At 39.7% G+C, this 23,691-nt stretch overlaps 1 protein-coding gene across 2 annotated transcripts in view; it reads left to right on the forward strand.

Annotated features, from left to right (window-relative positions):
* The window catches only part of ADAMTS12 (ADAM metallopeptidase with thrombospondin type 1 motif 12), a 158,999-nt gene that overhangs the window by 5,326 nt on the left and 129,982 nt on the right, over positions 1 to 23,691 (forward strand). The window lies entirely within an intron of this gene.

A 23,691-nucleotide genomic window follows, 5' to 3' on the forward strand; every position in this document is an offset into this window, starting at 1 on the left:
GGATTTTTGGAAGAATCAGAAACTCAAAAGGTGATGCTGAGGCCCCTTAGCATTTACTTTTAAGATAGGTTTATTTTTTTTTTGGTGATCTGGACTAAAGGTTTCTATCAGTCATACAGCTTGAAGCCATCCAAGTATCGAGTCATTGTTAGTAGTTGGATTGCCTTTCAAATGCATCTGGATGTGAGCTTCTGTTCTGTTTTCCTCTAAAAGGAATGTAACTCAAGTGCACTGAAACTGCTCTGTGAATCAAACCCACGGGTGGTAGGTTGGGAAAACGCAATCATTTCCTTATGAATTGCTTCAGATATAAATGATAGGTTAGATACAACATTAGTCAGAGCTTTGAATTCAAGCCATTAATTAACCACTGCTAGGCATTTCTCATGTCAAAGAGCACTTCTAAGGCTGGAGCTTGAAGTCGAACATTTCTCAGTATCCTGTGGTTCACACTGAGACAAGGAGATGGAAACCCTTTTTTTCCCCATGCTTTGTTTTTTTTAATCACAGCCATAGCTTAGGTTTCTGTTTGTGCTAGAGCATGAGGCTGAGCCTGCCTTGTCAGGAGGGGAAGAAGAAACAAGGTGCCTGAGTGTGAAGGGGATGTAGGGAGGTGTGTAAGATGGCACATGTGATCTGTGAGAGGCAAAATCCGAAGGGTTTGTGGAGTGTACAGGAAGAGGTGATGATGAAATGCATGCAGCGTGCATGTGCTCTCATGCCTTGATCCTGGAGTGGCGAATGGCGGTGTTGGAAAGCGCATGAAGCAGGGACTGATGCTTTTTGGCCAACACATCTCAAGTCTGCAGCAGGCTGGTGACTGATGTTTGATTTTTGAGCCTGAACACCAAGATGAATATGTGTAAAGTGTAACCTTCCCCTGCCAACCTGTCAGTATCAAGCATGTTCCTTGCTGTTGAACTGTATGAAGCTTTCAGAAACTATGGAAAGTCGGTCTTCTGGCAGTGTGTGAGAAATGACATGCAGACAGCCCTGGTCTACTTGAATCAGGAAACTTTGGAGTCTTACACAAGTGCTGATAACACTTTTGGCATGTTTCCTGGAGAAACAAACCATTGCTTGAGGCCAGAAGTTTCAGTCCCACAGGCATGAAGATCAGGGATTTTCTAAGTAGCACTTCCAGTGGGGACCAACTTACCAAAATTTCCCTGAAACATGTTTTGATCATACAGGGTCAGTAAGTAAAAGGAGATACGATTATCTCTAATCATAACTATGAGTAGTTCCTTTGGTTGTTTTCTCTTGTGCATTACCATAATGTCTTTGCTATTTTTCATTAGGATGAGAGCTTGAAAAATGAGGTGCTAGATCTTCATTATGTCTTTGGAAGTATTTAGTCTGCAACAAGAACTAAAAAAAACAAAACTCAATTTGCATTTTAAATTCATCTTGGTAGTATCCTTTAAAGTTATCCTTTCATTTGTATTACAAACTTTTTGACTTTTATTTTCACTTGAAGGTTTTGATAAAACACTTGTATCAGAAAAATGCTGTTGTGATTTTGTGTTCCCATCCTGCCACAAAATGAAACTTCGAAAATATATTATCATAAATTGATTCAGGTTGAATAAATGAGCTTTGCCTCTGGGTACAAACATGATAGTTCTGATGCGATGATTTTTGAAGTCCAGAAGTTGCTACTCTGAAGAGGTTGCAGTAAGAGTTGGGTCTGTATCTTGATTCCTCTGAATGACACAAGCTGGGGAAAGGTGATTTCTCTTGCTTTTACCCTGAAAATTTTCCAGAAGATCCAGTGTTATTTGAAAACATCTATTGATTAATAAGTTTGCCAGCTATGAGAAATGCAATCTGGTTTTCATAATAAAAACCTAACATTTCTGAAACTTTTCTTGTTTGTGGTGGTCTCCACATTTTTGAGCTTTAGTGTTGATTTATTTCCATCCTGGTGAACGGCAATTTTGTGCTCGTCAGCATCAAGTCTGTTTCTGTCTTTTTTTTCTTTCTGAGGTGAGTTGTGTTTTCTGTTGAAAAGATTTTTTTTTCTATTTGTTCCTGTGAAGGAGGGAAGGAGGATGAAGGAGAACTGAGAATAAGTAAATACCATGGAGTTAGAGAAACTTACTTTAGATATTAAACCTATGGCATGAGGAGACATTGATAGCTTGTTTACTCTAGTAAAACTGTGCTGATATTCTCAAGCCTCATAACCTAAGAGCTGGTGAAAACCAATGTCTTAGCTTTCAAATACTGGGAACAGGAATGTTAGTGATGCTCCTTCCCTGATGCTGTTTTGTCTTGACACTTTAGGTACATCATAAAATGAAAGCCTACTGTACTTTCATTGCTGAAGCATTTTTTTATAAGCTCAGTGAAGCACCAATTTACCATGGTAATGAATGACAGGAAACTCTGTGATCCCTAAATTTCTAATTTTTTACTTTCTTAGTCATGAGCTGCTAAAAAACATATAATGCTGGAAAATACTGATTTGATTAAATAAGTATGTTTTGTGGAATATCCCTTCGGTTGTAATTTTTAGTGTGGAATGGTTGCATTATTATTTTGTAATTTTGTCCAAGTGAATTGCTTAAGAATATGTCATCTTTTTCAGCCCTGTTTTACAAGTGGTGGCCTGAATTGGAGCAAAATAAAATACTAAAAATGCCTGTGGGAGGGGAATCCTAGTTTTAGTCCTCTTGCTGGAATGACTTTTTCTCATGTCAACTCTGTTTGGTTTGTATTTGACAGTTTTTTAATTTCCAGGACAGTAGTGGTGTGTAAGAACCAAAGAAAGATGTGTGGTGTAGGTTTGTGTTTATCATAAAGATCACTCACATGTTCCCATAGAAAATATAGAAATGGATTTTCATCTCCCTTGCATTTTCACTTTGAAATGTACTCCTACTTCCCTTGGCATTACACAGGCATTGCTGATGGTTTTTTTATGTTCCCGAAGTGGCCTGCAAGGGAAATAACAGAATGATAGCTGTGAGGTATAAGAATGGGTGGCATGGTCATTGTGTGACATTGTTCTTTTTAAAAAAAAGGTAACTGTGTCTCTGTTTTCGGAAGTATACATGGAAAAAAAAGATTCTTAAAGGGATTTGGTCAGAGTTGGACAAGAGAATACACAGGATAGATTTATATCAGAGATCTGGAGGAAATAAGTTGTAATTTCCAAATCCATTTTTTTCTTACACCTTGTGAAATCTTAGTTTCCCTTTCATGATAAATAGGTCATGCCCTTCTTAACAGGTTGAAGAATATGATGCTGTAAGCTCTGTCTCTTCCTCTCTGGGTCAGTTGTTTAGTAAAGTCTTTTGCACTTCTGAGCCTTTTTGAATAATGCATGTGTTGACATGGGAAGAGTGGGACAGACCTCGCTGTTTGTTTTGGGTCACACTTGGAGGAGGGAAGCCCGGAGAGGAAGTCACTACTAGAACATAAGAAACATCAGATTGTGGCACTTGGAAGGGCAGCAGACATTAAATCACTTAGATACAGGAAAACTTCCAAGATGAAGTAGGGGGAGAAAATGATTCATTTTTGTATCTTTGAGTGAAAATGATGTTTGGATTGGCTGTCTTGGCAGACTATTTAGGGCACTGTTCTAATCATGCTTTTGAGTTTTCCCGGTGCCTTTCCACAGAAAGCTACAATGAACTTTTCCAGTACTAATGCCTTAATTGTCAGTTTTGTGCTAGTCCTGAGAATCCCTTGTGTTGGAGCAGTGGTGTCAGGTTGTCCCCTCGGTAGGGCTGGGAGGGAGCAGTGAAGTTGAATGAATATGGTAGGTTTATATGCACTGAATCTTACAGAGCTGGGAATTGAGATTTCCTCCCATAGTCTACCCTCTTCATTAGGAACAAGGCCCTCTTTTATCCGTCAATAACACAGATGTTGTTTATAGTATTTTTAGATGACAGAGCATTGTTAAGGCTTTGTTTCCTTGACACTTGTTTACAGTGCAGAGCTGTCAATCAACATTTGCTTGGGGGGGGAGGGGATACATTTATCTTCAAAGGCAATGCAAGCATTAGCAGGGAAAAGGCAGAGGACTGAAAGGACATTAGTACGGAAATTGAGCATGATCTGTGCGTATAAGCTGGTAGCTCCTGGTAAGCTCCGGGACATACAGGGCCTGTGGGCAGATCCTGCTTTGGCTGTCTCCAGCTGGTCAGAAGGTTGCCTCTGTCCTAATGGGCATCACTGTTTTTAATAAGTGCTGGATGCCTTTGAAAAGATTTTTGAAAGGTTTCCCCCACCTCCATTCTTCCCTCTGTGCTGAGTCACAGGCAGGGCAGCTCTTTGTGGACCTGTAATTGGTGGCTGTATGTTTGTGTAGCAGGTGGTAGAAGATACTCTTAAGTGGGACCTCTCTGGGCACATCTGTGTCTATCCTGACATGTGTGACAAGCTTGTCACCAAAGTGGAATGGTGACTGAATTCTGCTTGAATGTAACTGTTTATTGCTGGATATCACCATTGTATGAAGCCCCAGAATGAGCTCTGGTACTCACACAGTTCCACCCATGTCCTTAATCTGGTCTCCTCATCTACCGGCAGCATTTTATCTTTTGCAGATTTGCATCAGTTTGGGGGAGTTCAGCATGACCTCTGTTCTCCTGCTACATGCCAATAGGCTTTTCTAGTTAGTGTGAGATGCTTTTTTCATGTTGACCCACATGTTACTGTCTTATGATCTGTCCCAAGTTGTACAGTTCTGTGCAGGTATCATAACAGTATTTCAGTGATATTGGGCCCTATGACAGTGGTCTAATACTGCTGTTTAGACTTTCCTCTCCTATGGATACAGGAAACATACTTCAACATGTTGGACTTGGTGTTTTCCTTAGATGAGGTTTAAGAATAAATGAATTTTTAAAACAGTTTTATAATATTTGTTCTAAAGTAATTGTTCTTTACCCAAAGTAATTTGTTCTAAAATTTCTTGCTAAGCTTATAATACATGTATTTATCTGCTTCTGTATCTCCCAGCATGTGAGCCTGTTTGATTACTGACCATTTGTTTGTTAATCTGTTGTTAAAGGTGGTTACCAGAGTTTAGCAAAGCTAAAGCACTACGCAAATCACTCCAAAAGCCCAGAAGAATAACTGTATCTTTTTATTCCCTTGTGGTATACCTGCAGCTAGCAGAATTGTTTCTCTTCAAATGGAAGTGTCTTTTGATTATTAGAAGTGGCAAAATACATGGCAGTGAGAAAGACAGTTAAGGACAGAGGATATGTAACATTTTTCTCACTTGAATTTTTGACCACCGGAAACTGGATTCAGCACTGATCCCTGACCTGTGACTGGACACCCCCAGAACACATGTGGGGACACGTGCTGTTCAGGTGGCTGTTATTTTAAGAGTTGAATTGGAATGTATTCCTGTAGTGCTTCCTCAAATAAATACATGAATTCCATTCTGTGAACAAGGCTTCTGGGAGACAAAAACAAAAGTTCTTCAGGGGTCTCCTGCTTTTTACTCGTCTCCTTTCTTCCTCTAGGACAGTCTCTTGCTTCTTTCTTTGTCTTTCCCCTGAGGGACAGTACTGGCTGGGTCCTGCTTCTATTCGGCAGTATGTCGGATGGCTCTACCTGCCAGCTGTGTCTTTTGCTTAGGTGTCAGTGACATCTCCACCACAGCCTCTTTTGGTTATCTGGCTAGGGATAATCTGATGGAACCAAAAGTGTAGGAATACGGTGTTTGGAGAGTGGCAGGAATGAAGTCAAGCTCCCAGCCTTTTCCTCGGGGTGGGAATTGCTCCTTGGCTGGCTACAATGGAGCTTCCACATTCTGATTGTTACAATTTGGGTTGTTCTGGCAATCCTAAAGAAGGAAAGACCTGCCAAGTAACTTGGTTGTGTGGCTGCTGTACATCTCTTCTCACATGCAGTAGTATGGAAAATACTGCAAGCAGAAAAACATACACTAAAAGTAAATGCAGTTTTTTCTCTGCATCTGTTCTTTGTAATGCTTGGTTTGCCTTGTTTCTCCACAACAGTAATAAGTATCTGGATATTCTCCTTGACTGACTAGTGCTGTGGTTGCACTGTGGTTGTGTTGCACAGTTTTGTTTGTCTATTTTGAAGATGATCCAAAGACAAGGTGGTCTGTGGGGCTTTTTTACCCCCATCCCCCAACAGATTCATCCTTCAAACTTTCATTAGTATATGCTGCAGTACTTTAACATCCATCCCTTTTCTTTGTGTTTGAACTTCAACTATCCATCTGCCAGCTCCCTTCCCCCGGTCTTTTGTCTGCAAAAATACTCTAATTGACAGGTCAAATGAATCTCATCAGTGATCTCAATACATGAGAATCTGGCTGTGTCTGTGGCTCCTGCTTTTGGCCTTGTCACCTTTAACCAATGTGAAGTTGTTAAACCTGAAGCTGGGTCTGACTGGAGCTTTTAAAACAACGTGGTTACATTTTACTGGAAGGGTCATTGATGGGGTAGGTTAAAAAAAGTATTGGTCTTTATGAGCTGGTTTGGATGGAGTACCCATATTTAGAATGCTCCTTTAAGGGAATGATTTTTTGAGAATATGAAAGAGTGACTCTTTTTATGTAGTTTTAAGGAATCTTAATCTCTTGTTTAAATATGTATCTACATACATATTTGCTAAATATTTAGGAATAGTGTTGGTGTACAGAGCTGTCAGTCATATTTCCAGTTTCCGTGAGTCTTTGTAATCAATCTGCTATGTCAAGATTTCATTACTTTGGTGTTTTTTTATAAAAAAGTTTATGTTTACTGAGGGAAATCCGTGAGATTGTTACTTCAGGTTCAGGATGCAGAAGTAAAAAATATTCATAACATCTATTTTGCTTTGATTTTTAATAATGTAAAGTTTGTAAAATGGTCTGTTCTTTATTTCTTCTCATATCTTCTAGTATCTTTGAAAGTTTTTGGCTCTTTCTCTGAAAGAGAAGTGGAGGTATCAAAGCCATTAAGTTCTTGAGAATTTTGCAGGTAAAGGTGGGAACTTTTGATCAGTGAGATGATGGATGTACACGTTCAGCTTGGCAAATGGCTCAGCACAGCTGTAAGTTGTTCCTGAGCGAGGTAACATGTCCCTGCTGATGGTGAGGAGTGCTGGGAGTTCAGGAGAGATTGGAAGAAATTGCTTTAACTGGGAAAATGGAATACATGTAATAAGCAAATCTGTAGGGGAGCAAAGCTGTTCATAGAATTTTTTTTTTTCTTTACTCTATTTTCATGATGCTGAAAGGAGTGGTCTGGCTTGGAGGTAAATAGAATTGTTTGCACTGGTTGCCATATTAGTAACATGCTGTACCTGCTGCCCATCACAGCACATGCTTTGTATGTAATCATTAATAATGAGCAGAAGAGAAGGGAAGCACTGAAGCTTTTCTACATACCTGGCCAGTGATGCATGTAATGTGACATCAATAGGGACAAATCTTGCCAATTGCGTGCCTTACTTTCTAGTTCTTCAAAAAAGAGAAAATTACCAAGAAAAGCCTGTTTTGCTTTGGTTCTGAGCAGACAGATGCTAGCTGGATGCTTGGTGGTGAACAGCAGTGGGTGATACAAACAACAGACCCAAATACCTCTGTCTGCTGCTTGCGCTAAGAGGATAGATGGGTAGTGGTACTTTTACAGCAGCTGCGTGAGCCTGCCTTCTGATACCAGCTGAAAACCAGCAGCCTGAAGATCAGGCCTTGCCTCTTCAGTTCTCTTTCTGTCTGAGAGGAGCAGCTGCAGTTTCTGCACAGTGTCAGCATCAGAACTTGGTTATATTTACACATGCATCAGACAAACACACACACACACAAATCCACATACATACCTGTAGCTCTGTCACTGCAGAACGGTTGCACTGCAGCTAAAGCTCTTGGGCTCAGATCTATTTGGTGTGCTGAGAAGGCTCCTGCCCTGTTGTATGGTGTGGTTATTACCAAGCTGTGGCCAAAATAATTGTGTTTGGTGTTTTTTTTTCAAGAATCTTGTGCTTAACAATGGACTTACCCAACTCAATTGCAAATTGCAACAGAATGTATGTATTTAGTGATTTAGTCTGGGATATTTAGGTGTTTTATATACACACTGTCTCTGGAAAAGGACAAGCATTAAAAACAGGTAAGTAGTCATGAAAAACTGGTGGTCTTGGTTAAACAGTGGCTGTGTTTAAACACATTCACTGTGTGCCAGTTCTCATGGCAAACAGCAAAACCCTAATAAAGTGCTTGTTGATACATGGAAAGCCCAAGAGTAAATCTAAATTTGTTCTGTAAGTTACTGTAAATTCCAACCACAACCTTACTCACACACCGACACAGCTTTTTGTTTGAAGGTTTCTTTTGTCAAATTTCACTCTTCCCTCCCACCCCATTTTTAAATGTATATATTTGAAACAAAGACAATTCTAAATGATCAGTCCAGACTTGAATATCTGCTAATTTGTACGCAGTGTTAACTCTATCTATTTCCTTATCTAGAACAGTCATGGACCAAATCTGGTCAAAATCATAAAAATGGAGACTGTGGATAGGGTGAGTGGCTGTTTTATCCAGCATCCTCTGCCCAGCAACGACTAAGTAAATATCCAGATATGAGTAAGAACATGGCAGTTGGACATCTCCTGTTCGGTCATCCTTGCTTCTGTTTTCAACTCAGGTCAAATTTTTGGAGGAAAACCTATGGATGAATTAGTATGTCACATATTTTCTGGGCATCCCTTGACTCAGTGTTAGAAATATGTAACTTTACATATGAATTACAACAGTTAAAAATTGATTTAGATGTATCTTCATTTGTTTTTCGCTAGCTTTCTATCAGTTTCATTTGATGCTTCTTGGAGGACACAGTGAACAATCAAACACTGAGCATAGTGTTTGAGATGGTTTACTCAGTGACACAGTATATTCCTAATTATTTTTGTGTTTCTTGGTAGTTCCAAACACTTGACAGCTTTGTTGGACAGCTGTTGAGATTAGTTTGTTATATTGTTCCAATTTTTTTCCCCATGAAAACAGCAGCTCTGTTTCTTTCTGCACAGTAGCAGGTAGATCAGAGTCCATGTGCTGCCTTTGCCCCCTCACTGTGCAATGCTGTATCAAGTTTCACTAATCTATTAATTACATTTTTTTTCTTTCTTGTCCAGCTGTTCAGTCTCAGGAGCTTTCTGACGTTTATGGGTTGTCCTTTGTCCTTACTCTATTGAATAGCTTCTTAGAGTTTTCTATCATCCTTTATAACAGATTGTAAACTAATTTTGAATCCAGATATAAAGACAAGGAAGTTGGTTGAAGGAGAAAAGCTGAAGCAGAGAAGCTTCATTATTAATAAAAAAACCACAATAAACATTGAGTTGCTTTTGCAAATTAATTAATATAAAATTGCTGAATTTCTAACTGTGAGGTCTAAACTATCATTTCAACTGAACCTATAAGATGGGTAAATTTGTAGACAATGAGGTGTCTTGAATGGCAGGGAAGTAAATGGAGAAAATGAGCAAGTGGTGGAGAAGAACTCCAGCAAAGAGATGAGAAAGTAATCTTTAGCTCAAGACATCCCAAACTGGAAGGTTTCCAGAACATCTGGAGGTCAGGGATTGTGTCCTTTTATCTTTGCTGCCTTCTTGCAGCCTTTCCATAAAAACCTGCTCCTGTCTGCTCATGAAAACTACTGAGTTGAAAGTATCTTTATTTTAATCCAGTCTGGCCATTGCTGTGTTCTTATGGCACAGGGTATATAACAGGTTTTCACCAACCCGGAGTATTTTTTCTGTATCTGTTTTTTAATATAGGTGCCTTCTCTTGAAAGTTGTGCATGGAGTGGAAAGCAAAAATTGGTTGTTGTTGCTGCCATGAGGTGTGAGTAATTCTTTTAAAACCAGTTTCTTTCTGGCTTTATTTTCTATATGGATTCCGGAAGTTCTTTGTTCATCTTTGTGCTCGAAGAGCCTCAGTAGATCTTAATGTTCATTAAACTGGTTTTGCTGTGTCTATAGACAACACCAAAGTGTTTGAACTTCATTGCCTGCATATTTTACAACAGCTGTTGTCTTTTTCTAAATAACTTATAATCAAAAGGAGAAACTGTATTTTTTCTCTGAACAGGTTTTTACATCATGTCAGTTCGGAGTGGCTGAGTACTTGCTGAGATTTTTTGCTGTATCTTTATATAATGTAGTTAAATCACAGCTGGTGGCAGATACTTGTCAAAAAACAACAGGTGTGTTATAATCCTTTTTTCATTGAAATGCACAGCACAAGCTACTGCTGCTTCTTGGAGGTAGAACCCCAATCACAGCTGTCAGAAAAAAAGGGATAAATTAGAAAAGTATAGGTTTCTTCTTACGTGGAGAACTGCATGTTTCTTACTTTATTGCTAGCTAAGCTACAGAGACAACATGCCACTTGTTTATCCAATTAAGTGTTCTCTTTCAAATCAGGAAACAGATTTCACTTGGCTTTGGAAAAGAGATCAAAAGTCTGAGAGTAGTAGCAGTTCAGGAGAGAAATGCCAAGGAAGAGTTAGGAAGCTAAATGACCATTACTGCACCTGTGAAAGCAATCCAAACCTAAGGAGGGAATGAAACTGGAGAGCGTAAATTAGCTGCGACTAACCACAAAGCCCCTGCCTGCGGTAGTAATCACTGTCTGACAGAAAAAGTGGTAAATGTATATTCAAAGAATATAAAATTACATATTAATATTTTATTAAGATCAAATAGAAGTAATAAACATTAAATTCATTAAATGTCATGCCAGATCATCAGCTACAGTTATTTACCCAAGTGAGGTTTTAGGCTATTGAATTTATTTTGCAGCAGTGCTCCGAATTGCTTTGGTCATTAGAAGGGAGTATTATCTCCAACCCAGTTGTGTTATCTTTCTGGCCATTTTCTCGTAATTAGGATACGTCATCGTCTGGCAAGGCAGCAGAGCAGCTTTTGGCATAATCTTTTCATGTTATGGCTCTGAATGTTGCTTTATATGGTACTATTTCTAGTTAAGTTGATTATCATAACCTTTCTCAAGAAATGTGTTCTGTAAAGGACTGAATGACAATTAGATACTTTAAAATACAAGCAAGCCAAGTTTGTTTATGTCAAGCTTCTTTATGGAGACTGGAGCTAGCTGAACTGAGCTGCATTTTTTCATCCTTTGACAAATGTTCCGTGTTTCCCCATTACTAAGAACTTCTGTTCTTTGAACTGTAAAGTCCTATGTAACAATTGAATTGAAAGCCATAATTCATCCAGACAGTCCAGTGTGAAGACTCAAGATGCAGAACACAGAGATGAAGTGTTGTACAAAGTCTGTAAGTGGATAAATGTTGTGAGAGTTAGAAGCCCAAATCAGAAAAACACATTAGGCGTAATAGCTCAGATTCTCACAGTGAATGGATTTCTGAGAAGTATAGGAATTTGTGAATTGTCCATCTGCCACTGGCATTCTTAGCCCTTACACAGGCTATTTTTGTACAAGTCAAATCAAAGCAGAAAGCCTTCGCTAACCCATTCCCCTCCCCCCAAACCCTTACACTTCAACCAGTGTTCTTAGGGCCGTTCTTTTTAATTTTTTTAACCTGATTACAAGACAAGGTCTCTTTAGGTGTTTAACCTGAGCATGGCAGTAGATAGAGCTGTTTATCTGTATTAGATCTGCAGCAGTGCCACAGGGAACAGAGTAGTATTCTTCACTGTCATTTGTCATTCCAATGCAGAATTAAATCAGGTCACTAATTTGTACTTGCATGGTACATCTCCCATTGGTGAAGTGCCACTGTGACATTGCTAACTGGAGTCATGTTAGGCATTTGGGAATTGGCCATCATCCTCCCTATGCACCTGGCTACATCCCAGTAACTGGGCTAATGACACATATCTGGCAAGGTGAGTATGTATTTATTTGTGTGTAGCATTTTCTCTTGCGTATTTGGGATGAATCAAGGGTGCTGATAGCTCTGTGTTTCAGAGCACTGTGTCACTTGGCATGACACATCGCAGTTCCGTGGTATTATTGGGAGAAAAAAGACTTCTCATGTGGTCCCTTAAGTCTCTGTTCTGGGGCTGCTTTTATTTAAAATTTTTCTTGGTATTCATGGGACAAGAATCAATAATGTGTAATGAACTTCGCTCAGGATCCAGATCTAGAACGTGTTATCAGTACAGGGAAGGATCGGGATGTTGTATCCTTAACCAGGAAATGGTAGGTGTGGTGTTGAAGAGGAGAAAATTCAAGTGTCATAGTATGGATTCTAGGGTCACAGACTTAGCAAATAATAGAAATTTCTACTTTAAAAGCTCATCTGTTAGAAGTGTGAGGTTAAGACTTGAATATATTTGCTTTATACTTCGTGGAGATTTTTTGTAATTTTTTCCCCCTACCTTGGCGGGGTTGGGGGGAGGGGGGAAGAAAAAAGATCCCAGTATTTGAGCAGAGATTAGAAAAATATGGGAGAATGTGACTGAAGGTTCACTCAGCATACAACAGGTATTTTTCATCACTCCATTTGAAAAAGACAGGGTAGGAACTTGTGGGAAGTATCACATCTTATTTTACTGTTCTCCAGGTGTTTGCTTTCAGCAGTTTTGAGAAATAGGATACGGGTAAGAGATGTTGGTCTGAGACAGTCCTTTCCTTCTTATGTGAGGTTTAGTTTTTTAAGGTAGAACTGGCAACAGGATTTGTGGATTTAGGGTTTCCTTTTTTTTCTTGTTTCTAGCTACCTGAATTCTGTTTTGAGTGCTGAGACCACAGTGATTTGTGAGGATTCACAGTCTTTCTTGAAACAAGCAGGCTGATGTTCTTGGAAAGACCTGAAAAACTAAGAAAACATAAATAAAGTTTTAAATTGGAGGATAAAGAGATAAGGTAACTGTGGGACATGATTTAGATGTATTCGGCCCTATATGAAGGTGAGATTTCAAGGAGTCAAGACATCCACTTTTAACACTACTCTGAAATCTGATTGATAAACATCTTGTGTCCCTTGCAAGTGGCCTCTGTTCACTTCAACCTTACCTTTCTTTTAAGGATATGAAGAGTAAAATTTGTATAGGTATTTGTATAGGTCTACATAATGTGATTGATATAAATAAATAAAACCAACACCTTTCCCAGATATAGCCCCACAATTATCCAAAGGCTTCTTAACCAAGTGAGATACTGAACTTGAGCTAAATTAACACACTTGTGAGTGATACAGGAAGGGAGGAGAGACAAGCAGTAAAGGAGAAATAGAACTCTTAAGACAAAGGGGAAAAAAAAGAAGGACAGGGCATTGTTCATGCAATTGACTGCAGAGGAAAGATCTTGGCAGGCATAAAGTTCAGTTGTCTGGGAGCTGTTACGCATGGAAGCTGAGGCAGCACAGTGTGTGTACATCCAAGGGAGAGTGAGCACAGCAGTATTCCTGTAGGGCTTGCATCAAGGGTTGTTCTGCAGTGGTGTAACTCAGCTTCGCAGCTGGGGAATCTGGCACATGCTGTTTGTGGCAGAAAACGCTGTTCTGGGCAAAAAGCAAAGGGTTTTTTTCAAGGATTTACAAAGGGTTTATTTCAGGGTGTCCCATCTGCCTTCCTATCTGAAGCATTTCTATTCCTTAGTATTAAGTGTTTCTGTACTGATCACCACACTAGAGCAAGACAAAATGAAGTGGATCCTGAAAACAGGGTTTGCATGAGGACTGTATTCTGAACCAGATCCAATATCATCCTTTCCTCATCAGACTTTTGCCTAACCTCATTCCTTCAAGGGAACTAAGGATGGGTTACTGGGTGGTTTAGCTCAGAAAAGCAGGCGAGAGCATCTCAGTACATTGGTATGAGAAATGTGCAGTGCCCACAACAGCAAGCACTTTGGCATTTGTTGCAGTGAAAGGAAGGAGACAAGCATGAGGTCCAAGCAGGGCTTGGGATGTTTTTCTAACATCTTTCTTTGTCCCATTCTGAGATGAACCTGGTGCAAATACATTTCATACTTGTCCACTCTAAACAGTGAACCTTGGGGAGCAGTGATTGTATCATGTCTTCTTGGCCAGTCTTCATTTTAAAAGAATTTCTGAGCAGAGCATTAGGGTTGCTGCATCATTCAGGCAGGATGCACTAAAGAACATGAGTCCATCACAATTGTTTTTACCAATATGAAACAGGAAAAGAATTTCGTTCAAAATTTTCTTTTTGCTTTGGTCCTACTGTAGTTGCTGGAATATTTTGTATCCATTAGTTGTACCTTAGAGTGTATAATGCCTGAAGAAAGTTAACATCTCTGTCTTCACAAAACCTTGTCTTAAGACCCCTTTTGTCCCTTCATGAGTGACACACTGGTGCTGTGTTACTTTTTAAGTGCAACTCTTTAGAGTAGTATCAGCTTTTAGCTGTGACTTCTCACTCTGCTCTGTGTGGTGTGGGTCAGGCCTCTTCTCTTCTTCCCTTGCTCTGGCTTTTTTTGCTGCCTTTGACCTCTTCTTGCTGCTACGGCCAACTGCTTGCATGACCTCTCCAGTCCAAAACAAGGAGGGCATTGGATTTGGAGGTAGTCTGGGCATACCTTTCCCCCCAGTGGCATCGTTTTATTCTCTTCAGCAAAGCGCTGTTGTGCCTTTGGGCAGTATCAGAAATATTTGATTGCAGGAGAAGGCTGGTTGAGAGTAGAGGTCTCATACACTGAGGGAATGTAGGGGTGATGGGGGTACAAGTTAGTCGAAATACAGCCTCTGACTTTTGTAATTAGATAGGCTCCAATTACTGCTTAGCATCTTTTGTTAGTGTCTCCCGGGGCCATATCCTTGCCTGTCAGCAAGAGTGGGGAAACCTGGGAGTGACTGTAGATGCTGCCCAGAGTGCCCTGGAGCTCACTAACCCTTTGTCCAAAAGGCTTAATAGTACTACAGTTTGCAGGACTATCATGTATCTTTTTTGGTGTTGGTTTCATGAAGGATTCAAATTCATTGCTTTCTGTTGCTGAAGTAAGATAATGTATCTTAACATTGGTTTGTTACATGATCGCAGTGCACCGGAGTTGCAGAGAGAGAAGCCTGGGCATTCTGTACTTGCATGCTAAATTCTGCAATGTAAGAGCCAGATTAACTCTTTAGAGAATTATTTTCTGAGGAGTTTGCCAGGGCTGGAAAGGCTTTTGGGGGTCATCTTTCACTTTAAGAAATTAGTGAGCAAGTATGTGAGGCAGCAAGCTATTTACTTTCTGGCTTGGATTCTTTTCTGCATAGACTTGCACTGGTTTTAGTCAGACAGCAGACATGGTGCTTACTCTGTAGTCTCTGCTTTTTTTAAACCTCTGAAAGGCTAACTTGTGCTCCAGCAACTGAATTAAAAACAGAGAGGTGAACCTGATGTGAATGACAAGAAATTCTAATTACTTGACTCTGCATAGGTGTTGGAAGACATCACAGAAAATACCCCCTTAGAGCTTCCAAATCTGTCTTGTACATAGGCTGAGGCAGAGACCAACTCTGGTTTTCTGTTTTACTCTAATGCTGAAGAATGAAATGTGCTGTCTTCTGCAGCAGTGTGAACTTAATGGCTGACTTGTGACACAACTCTGTGTGTTGCACTATGTGTTACCAGAGCACAGGTTACCCAGAAGGGCAGTTCTATTCTGTGGATACAGCAGGAAAAAAGAAAGTAGTCCCAGGTTATAAAATGTGTTGGTTTTTACTCATTAGCTGTGCCAGATTTTTTAAATCTGGGGAGTGGGTAAAACTGCTCCCACTAGAGATGAGATGTGGGGACAAGACTGGGATTGGAGGAGTGATAGTTGGAGCTGGGCAGCAGTGATTCAGTGTGGTGGGTGCCCATGAGGGACCAGTGGGTGCTACTGGAGACCCTGCTGTGTTTTTTTGGCTACCTCTGTGGGCCGTCTCTGACAGGTTCCTTCCATGAGCTGGCCAGCTGGCTCCTCTGCCCAGCCAGCTGAGTGGCTGCTTGCCCAACCCAGTTGTGATACACAAATTAAAGACAGTATTTAAATGCAGAGGATTTGGTTTTGCACATGAATTTACTGTAAAAGCTCTAATAGAACAGCAGTAGTTTGGCATAGTATCTCATGGGGCTTTTGGAGTTTGAGAAGAGCGGGGATTTTTGTTAAAAGCAAAACATTTTTTGAGCCATAGAAAATGATAAGATTATTTGCAAAAGCTGGTCACAGCTAAGGGCCAAGTTCTGCTCTTGTTGCATAGCCAAGAAAAGGGTAAACACCAGAGTGTGATGTTGTTTTTGTATGCTCAGAGAATTTTAGATCTTTGAGTATGTTAATACAGATTTCCTTGCATATAATGAAGCAAGAATGCAGTGCTTTTAAATAATTCGATTTCTGCAGGATTGTTAGACAACATGACTGTCACACAAGGGTGGGATCTATAATCTGGTTTACTGAAGCCTATAATGTCAGCATTTTCAGTGTAGCTCAGGTGACTTGTGTGGTCAAGAACTGTGTGCAGAAGTACTGTCGCTATCTAGGGGGCTTTATTGAATACAGTTCAGTACCGTTTGAAACTGAAGTTGTTGCTTAGTAGAAGATTTGACATGAACTACTTGTCTCTGTAACTACTAGTGGTAGAAATAAGAGTACAGGCAAGTTTTCAAACCTATCAGAGAAATCTGGAATCATGTCTGATAAACTCTGTAAGGAACGAGAAGAGACAGGCATGAGAGGCAAGGGATGGAAAGGAGCAGACAGTGGGACATTTGGGAATAGCAACTTCATCTTTGGGCAGTAGTGAAGGGTGAAGGTTACAGATGAAGGTGGTGCCTGTGACAGCTAAAGTCTGCCTGCTGCAGTTCAGACTGTTCTGTATTGCTGTGTCTCATGAGGTGTAAGCAGCTGTGGAAATTGGATGTCTGACATGAGAATGCAAGACCAGCACACTCCCAATTTCTGTACTTCCGTTATCAGAACAGCTTGCACACATCCACAGTGGTTGGGGTTTTTTTTATTGTTTGTTTGTGTGTTTGCTTGGGGGTTTTGTGGTTTTTTTTGTTTGGCTGGTTGGTTTTGGTTTTTTTTAATTAATCTATTTTAATTTTAAAGTAGAAAACAATCTCATTTCATTCAGAAAACTACAGCAGGCTACAGATGATACGTATTGAAATAACAAGCTCATAAGAAAGAGAGGAGGCATTGGGAAGAATCCCCTGGGAATATAGTCAAAGTTAATTTTGAAGCAGTTGTATTTTTTTGTGTTGTTCCTGCTTGCAATGGTAATGCTTTCAAGCTTAGTGGGAAAAATAGAAAGTTTGTGTCCTTAGGACAGGACTGACTTGAGCCTGGTTTAAAACTCCTAGGATATTCTTTGCTGACATACATCCCTTCCTTCTACTTTATACTCTGTCCTAAAAACACGTGTGTGTCACTGCAGAAACACACATCAGAGAGTTGTAATTGAAGGGCTGATAATGGGGACAGGTTTAGACAGTTCAGATCATTGATTTTCAGGAGCTGTGTGTGCCTTTGCAAAGAAAGTTAGGTGCTGCATTGGATTTGCCAAAATAGAAAGATTGGAGAGAAGCGTAAAGCAGTGGCAGTCACTGTGCCAGAGAGAAAGGTGTATTTTCCCTTGTTCCTGAGAAAACCTAAGTGAGCCTGCTCATGTGAGCAAATCAACACTGACAGATGAAATAACAGGGTGGCAGAAGTATATCTTGAGTAAGTTAAGCTCTAGCTGTACAGACAAGAAGACCATGGAGAAAATTATGAAATACTGTGTGGTAGGTGGGTAGCAATGTGCAATTTTGAAGTGTATACTTTGTCTTGTAATTAGGTGTGGCAGCTCTGAAGAAAGAAGTCAAGTCTAGTCTGGTACCTGGTTTCCAGCAAAGCTTTTCTGTGCTGGGAAAAGCCCAGATGTTGGTGAAAATGGAGTAAATGTATTGCTTAGACAAAGCAGAAGTGGCTTTGCCATCAGAAGATGTCAAGCAGCACTTGCAACAAGACGTGGCAGTGCCAGGAGAGATTCCCAGGTCTGCTGTGTATCTCCCGGGATTGTGTTAACCCTTTTGACTGCAGACATATGTTAAGGGCAGTTTTCAGTCATCCTAAGGTGACACCAAGACTCTCAGAGTTGCTGCTTTGCAGACTTCACCCTATTTCCAGAAGCTTAATTTCTCTGTTGTGTGGATTTTTGTGGGGACGTACAGAAATTTGTGCTGTTTACTGGAGCTCAGATAACAAACGGTTGTGGTGGTTTGTGTCTTATCACTTGACTTCCTGAGAAAGGTGTATTTCTGCAGTGTTTGTACTGTCTACAGATGGGACCAGGAGCATTTTCATGTTTTCTTTCAAATCTTTGTAAGAATGTTCAGTGCCAAAGGGACAAAACTGATACCTCCAGAGAGTTTTGGTAGAAATGTACCTGCTTGCTAATGGCTCTTCATTTATAATTGTAACTTCAGCTCTCTCAGTTACCAGGTTTTGAATCAGAGGAATGAGCATAGCTTTGATTTTTTAGAAAAATCATCCTTCATAAAAATGTGCCAAGATACATGCCTTAGAAAACCTAAATGTGTCATAAATATACCATATGTTTTCTGGTCAAACTTGCAATCTAATTAGGAAATGTGATTAGAAAATGTGAAAAATGTAATCTCGTTAGATAGGATCTGTTGTCTTTGGCCATACTTCCTGCTGTTAATTTTTTACCAGCCTGGTTAATATCAGCTGTCCTTCCTTGTTTCCCTTCCTGCCCACCCTGAATCATGTCAAGCTGACATGACTGTGATGTTCTGTGAGCTTCCAATACAAAGTCTGCCAGCACTGAATTTTCTGAGTTCTTGGAAATATTTCTTGTTTCAAAATTCATTGAACACCACATTAAGTTACCAGGTGTTCTTGACCTTTCCTTTTACAGCTCTTGGATAGAAGTTACCAAAATTTGCTGGCCCTAAAAGTGTCAAGATTTAGGGATCAAGCTTTGCTCTTTAACACTTTCATTAATTATTTTCAAAGTAGGAATAGTATGATTACATTGCAGGACTACATTTTCCCATCTGCAAAACAAGAACACTTAGGTTAAAAATTCTGGTTTATTTTGTTTTGCTTTCTTCTGTGTGTCAACATTTCAGTCATTTTGGTTTAGTATCAGAGGTTATATTTGTAGTTTCACTCCCAACAGGTGTTTTGTATTTTTGTTTCACTGCTTGTGTAGTGCCCTCAGTGTTTGAGGGATAGAAAGGTTAGACAAGTTAGATGTCTACGACAGTTGAGTTTTTTAATTCTGCCTCTCTGCTGATGTGGGCATCTGTTCATTTTGCCTGGGGACACAATCTGGGGAGATTTATAAATACCAGTCCTTGCTTTTGAGCCAGGTGGCATGACTTGTTCCTGATGTAAATGGATGTTGGTAGTTTATTAAGGCGAGATTGCGAAGACAGTATCAGTTAAAATAACACAGCAGCATGTGGGCAGCTTTTCAGGCAGATAAGTCATTGTGTTTGAACTCCCTTTGGACTTGAAAAAAGCCAAGTTCTAGTGGACAAATGCAGAACCATAGCTTAGATTTACCAGGTTTTGATAGCAATTTGAGCTGCACTGAAAGAAATAGACTCTTTTAAAAATAGTACTTTCACAAGTGTAGTTCAGAGCAAATGAAGTTAGTCAGATTGTGCCATCTGCATAAGTTTGATCCTTTAAAATATCTAATAAAAAAGCTGAAAAAATGAAGACCTGCACATCTGTCTCCCTGAAGGTTTTATTACATCAATTTCTCCCTTCCAAAGATTTTTTTATTTTATTATTGTGTGCTTGTATCATGTTTTAGGATGACTTTGCTTTGCTTTGGCTTTTCACTTTTGGTTTCAAAAACTAGTGTGAGATAAAAATACAAAATAGATGAACTATATGAATACCAAACATTACCAAAAATTTTGTTTTTCATGAAAGCCAGAAACGCTCTAGTAACAGCGTTATGGCTTATGTGTCAAATTCTCCCCTGTTGATGATAGCTTATGTTCATTCTCTTGGGTCTTTTATAAGTTTTGCTTCATTGTGCAGGCTTGTAAATCTCAATTATACTAATGGGTGTCATGCTTTCACATTATAGGAAAGAAATGCCAAATACAGCCCACAGTGGGATGCCCTCATCCAGCAACTAACTCTTACACTATGGAGCCTTTCTCTTAGCTATCAAAAACATTTAACACTGGGGAAAAGAACATTAATACAGCTTGTATTTGAGTCCGGGGACAATGATCCGGAAAGCTGTTTGCCGTTTTATCTGTCAGGCTGTTGCATATTGAAATGAGAGGTAAAACAGTTGTCACAGGAGAGGAAGTAAGTGGCATTGCAGGGTTGATGGTCAGTTAATTATTGCTGAAAAATACATAGCAACTTGCTCTTGTTCTTTTTAGAGATGGTATTTGATATGCTATCCTCATTTACTGAAATGTCTTGTAAAATAATTCTTTGCTGTGAATTAGAAGGCCAAACATTTGTGCTCCCGTTTCTGAGAAACGGGTTCTCAGAAGGACATGAAACATAGGCTGACACCATGATATGGTGTTTTAATGAGGCCTGATGTCCTGTCTCTGTTTTGAAAGAAATCGAGTCACAGATGTTAGCTGTGGTTTCCTGAGGACTGCTGAATAGGACGGGCAACTCTCTGCTTGTTATTATATTGCTGGTTTGGTTGCAGCGTTTTTAAGAGAGGCTGAACAAAACCATGTACATTCAAAGAGACGTATGGACCAGTTTTAGGGGGTTTTGATGCTTTAAACCAGTGCTCTTAGAACTGGATTCATAAGGGTTTATTTCAGACACTTTTATGGGTTTATTTTAGATGCTTATCAGAGGATCTTGAGGCGAGAATATGTTTGCATGGGGTGGGGGTCTAGCCTGCTAAAGGTCAGAGTCATCCTTATGAAGGCCTCGAAAAGTGTCCTTCAGCAGCTGAGCTCTGAACTGTTATTGGTGCTTCACAGCTTTGAAAAGGCCTTATCTATCACAGGTCGTGTTTATTTTTCATTAATATCTTCCATAGGTATTTCAAGCCCATAAAGTTATGTGGAGGGAATCTATGATGTTACCTCTGACTGAAGTAGGGGTTAAGTCTGCACATTCAGAAGGGAATGAAGTTACTACAGCCAGGATTTTTGCTTTGGCTAATTGGTCTTACTCCAGGTTTATGCCATACCTAGAGGCTCCTAAAAGTGTGCTCTGAATCCTTACCTACTGACTTGATTCAATGAGATATTTTGTCTAGGCAAGGCTCCATAACTTAACGTCATCTCTCAACAAAATGGTATATTTTTCCCTTTCTCTGTCTGTTTTCCTTTACTTTCTCCATTCCAGCCAAAACAAATTATCCTGACGAATATTTGACCTCACTGAGTATGCTTGAGACCCTAGCAAAGTTGATGGGATTTTCGACTCTGGGGTGCAATAAACAGATTCACACTGGAGAGATTAATGTCCTGGTTCTTAACATTCCCTGAAAGTCTCTACTGCAGGTGATGCAGCAGTTAGGATTTCTTAGAATTTAAATACATGTGCAAGCTAGACAGTAGCAATACTTAATATGGTGGAGTAATGATTTCATACTATAAACTTGTAACTCAGAGAGAAAGCCATCTGGTTAAAAATATGTGCATTTTATCATTTCAAGTATAGCCCCAGGGTTGTTTTTCCTCATTTTATTTCTGACTGCTTTTGATTTGGTTGAGGAACTGGTTAACGATGTGTGGCAATCATAGTCATCAATATCTAACAACAAAAATGAGAGCTAATTTTGGAATACTCTTGTCTCTCACTCCCTTCTGTTATCCTGTAAAATGCTAAATGAACCTGTTATTCTTTATCTTAAATTATTAGGAGTAGGCACTGTGGTTTTTTGTTGGATATTTTTTGGGGGGGGGGGGGGGGACGGGGGTTGATCTTTCCAGCAATGCCTCCTACAGGTGTTTAATATGTACATTGTGGAGATATCCACAGATGCAAGAAAAGGGTATCAAATAAATAGAAATGTGACTTCCTTCTCTGTTTATAAATGGTTTTATATTTAAAAAACTGCTTTTATGCATGATTTTTTTTTAAATAGAGAGTGAACTGTCTCTAAACAAGTAATAGAAAACACTTGGTTTCGTAATTGAGGGCCAGTTGTTGCTTGCTGTAACAGATGTAAGTCTGCTAGGTTCAAGGATTATTTCTTCTCAGGTAGCTGTAATGAAGGGAACATACTCTGTAATGATATTCCAAGAGTGAAGAGCTGGACCGGGGTGAGAGGCAGTAGGGCTGCTCAGATGGCCAAGAGGGCTTAGTGGCCTTCTGTGAAGTGTGAGGTAATTGAAGGAGAGTATCAGAGAGACTGTGTAGCAACTCACCTCATCTGCATTTTGTAATGTGAATATGAAGATGCATGAGCAAGGATTGGACAACCTCAGGTGCCCGGAAGGTCCAGCTCCAGCAAGCTCTACCTCCTGACAGCGGCCCAGGCCCAACTCTCACATCCTGGACAAGGTGAATTCAACACCAGCTGTTGTGTTTTACCCCATTGCTTGTGCTGTGCTGTGAATAAATACGGGCCCTGTTACATGTCTTAAATTAGAGGCAGTTTATTGAAATCTAAAAATATATTAAATATCCAGGTGTCAGGGTTTATTCTTGTTACCAACAGCTGCTAAGTTACCATCTGATTACTCTGGTTCCTTGAGTCCTATCAGTTAGTTGAACTTTAAAGGTGGTGTGGAACTTTAGTTCTGACTTGAATAAACATTTCTGTTCAAAAACTTAATAAAGTGCAGTTTTCCCTCTGTGTTTTTGCCTGCTTTGCAGCTCTGGTGTGTGAAAGTAATAAATGAAATTGAAATGGCTTTTTCAGTGTGGCTCTGGGCTATAAGACTTTTCACACCTGGTGGTATATAGGAATGTCTTTGAAATAATAAGTCATCTTTTTAGAGAAAGTGAGGGATGTGCATGACTGACACAGATGGCCTTCCTTTATATCATCTTCAAAGAAGATCTACTTTATTTTTTTTCTTGTGGTCAAAGAAGAAGTAAAAATTAATCCAGAGAAACCCTAATCTCCCAAGTATTTTTACAGACTACATCTCATAGTTGTTGGTTTGGGTTTTTTCCCCAGTCACAGTCCCCTTAGCATATGTGCTGAACTTAGGAAAACTGGTGAATGCTCTTTAGCTTGCATGGAGAGGGTATGTATGAGAAGAGTGGATTTTCCAGCTGAAGCTTGCTTGAAATTCATTACAGGCTTCTTTTTTTCTTTTTTTTTTTTAAAGCCTGTCAGCTCTGAGTTTTCAAATACATTCTGCTTGTGGAGTTGCAGGAGTGTAGACTGTCCCAGCAGTTGTCAGTGATTGCATTTCCCTTCCTTTGGTGTGGCAGCTCCAACCTCAGTCATTCCTCCTTTCTCCTGTGTAGGCATCTGAAAAACACATATGTTTGGTGGTGCATAGCCACCCTGTGTTTGATACACTCTTATTCTGTATAATACCTGTATAATTCTGTTGTATGGCGAGCTTGATACAAGTGACTAATAAAGAATTTTGGGCAGTACTCACTTCCTTTGCAGTGATAATGCCTCATTAGTGACAGGCAGAGGTAAGGAATTTCATTTCAAAGGTGTGTGTAATGCTCAGTGAAATGGATATTAGTAGTTTGGTGGGTTCAAGACATTACTTACTTTTCAAAGTAGTGTTTGCCGAAAAACATACTGTATTCTGACAAAACCAACTACAATATGTATTTTCATGCAGTCC

The sequence above is a fragment of the Corvus kubaryi genome, unplaced genomic scaffold (genome assembly GCF_017639235.1).
Source record: "Corvus kubaryi isolate FWS band 111438036 unplaced genomic scaffold, C.kubaryi_AGA036_p1.0 37308, whole genome shotgun sequence".
Taxonomy (NCBI): domain Eukaryota; kingdom Metazoa; phylum Chordata; class Aves; order Passeriformes; family Corvidae; genus Corvus; species Corvus kubaryi.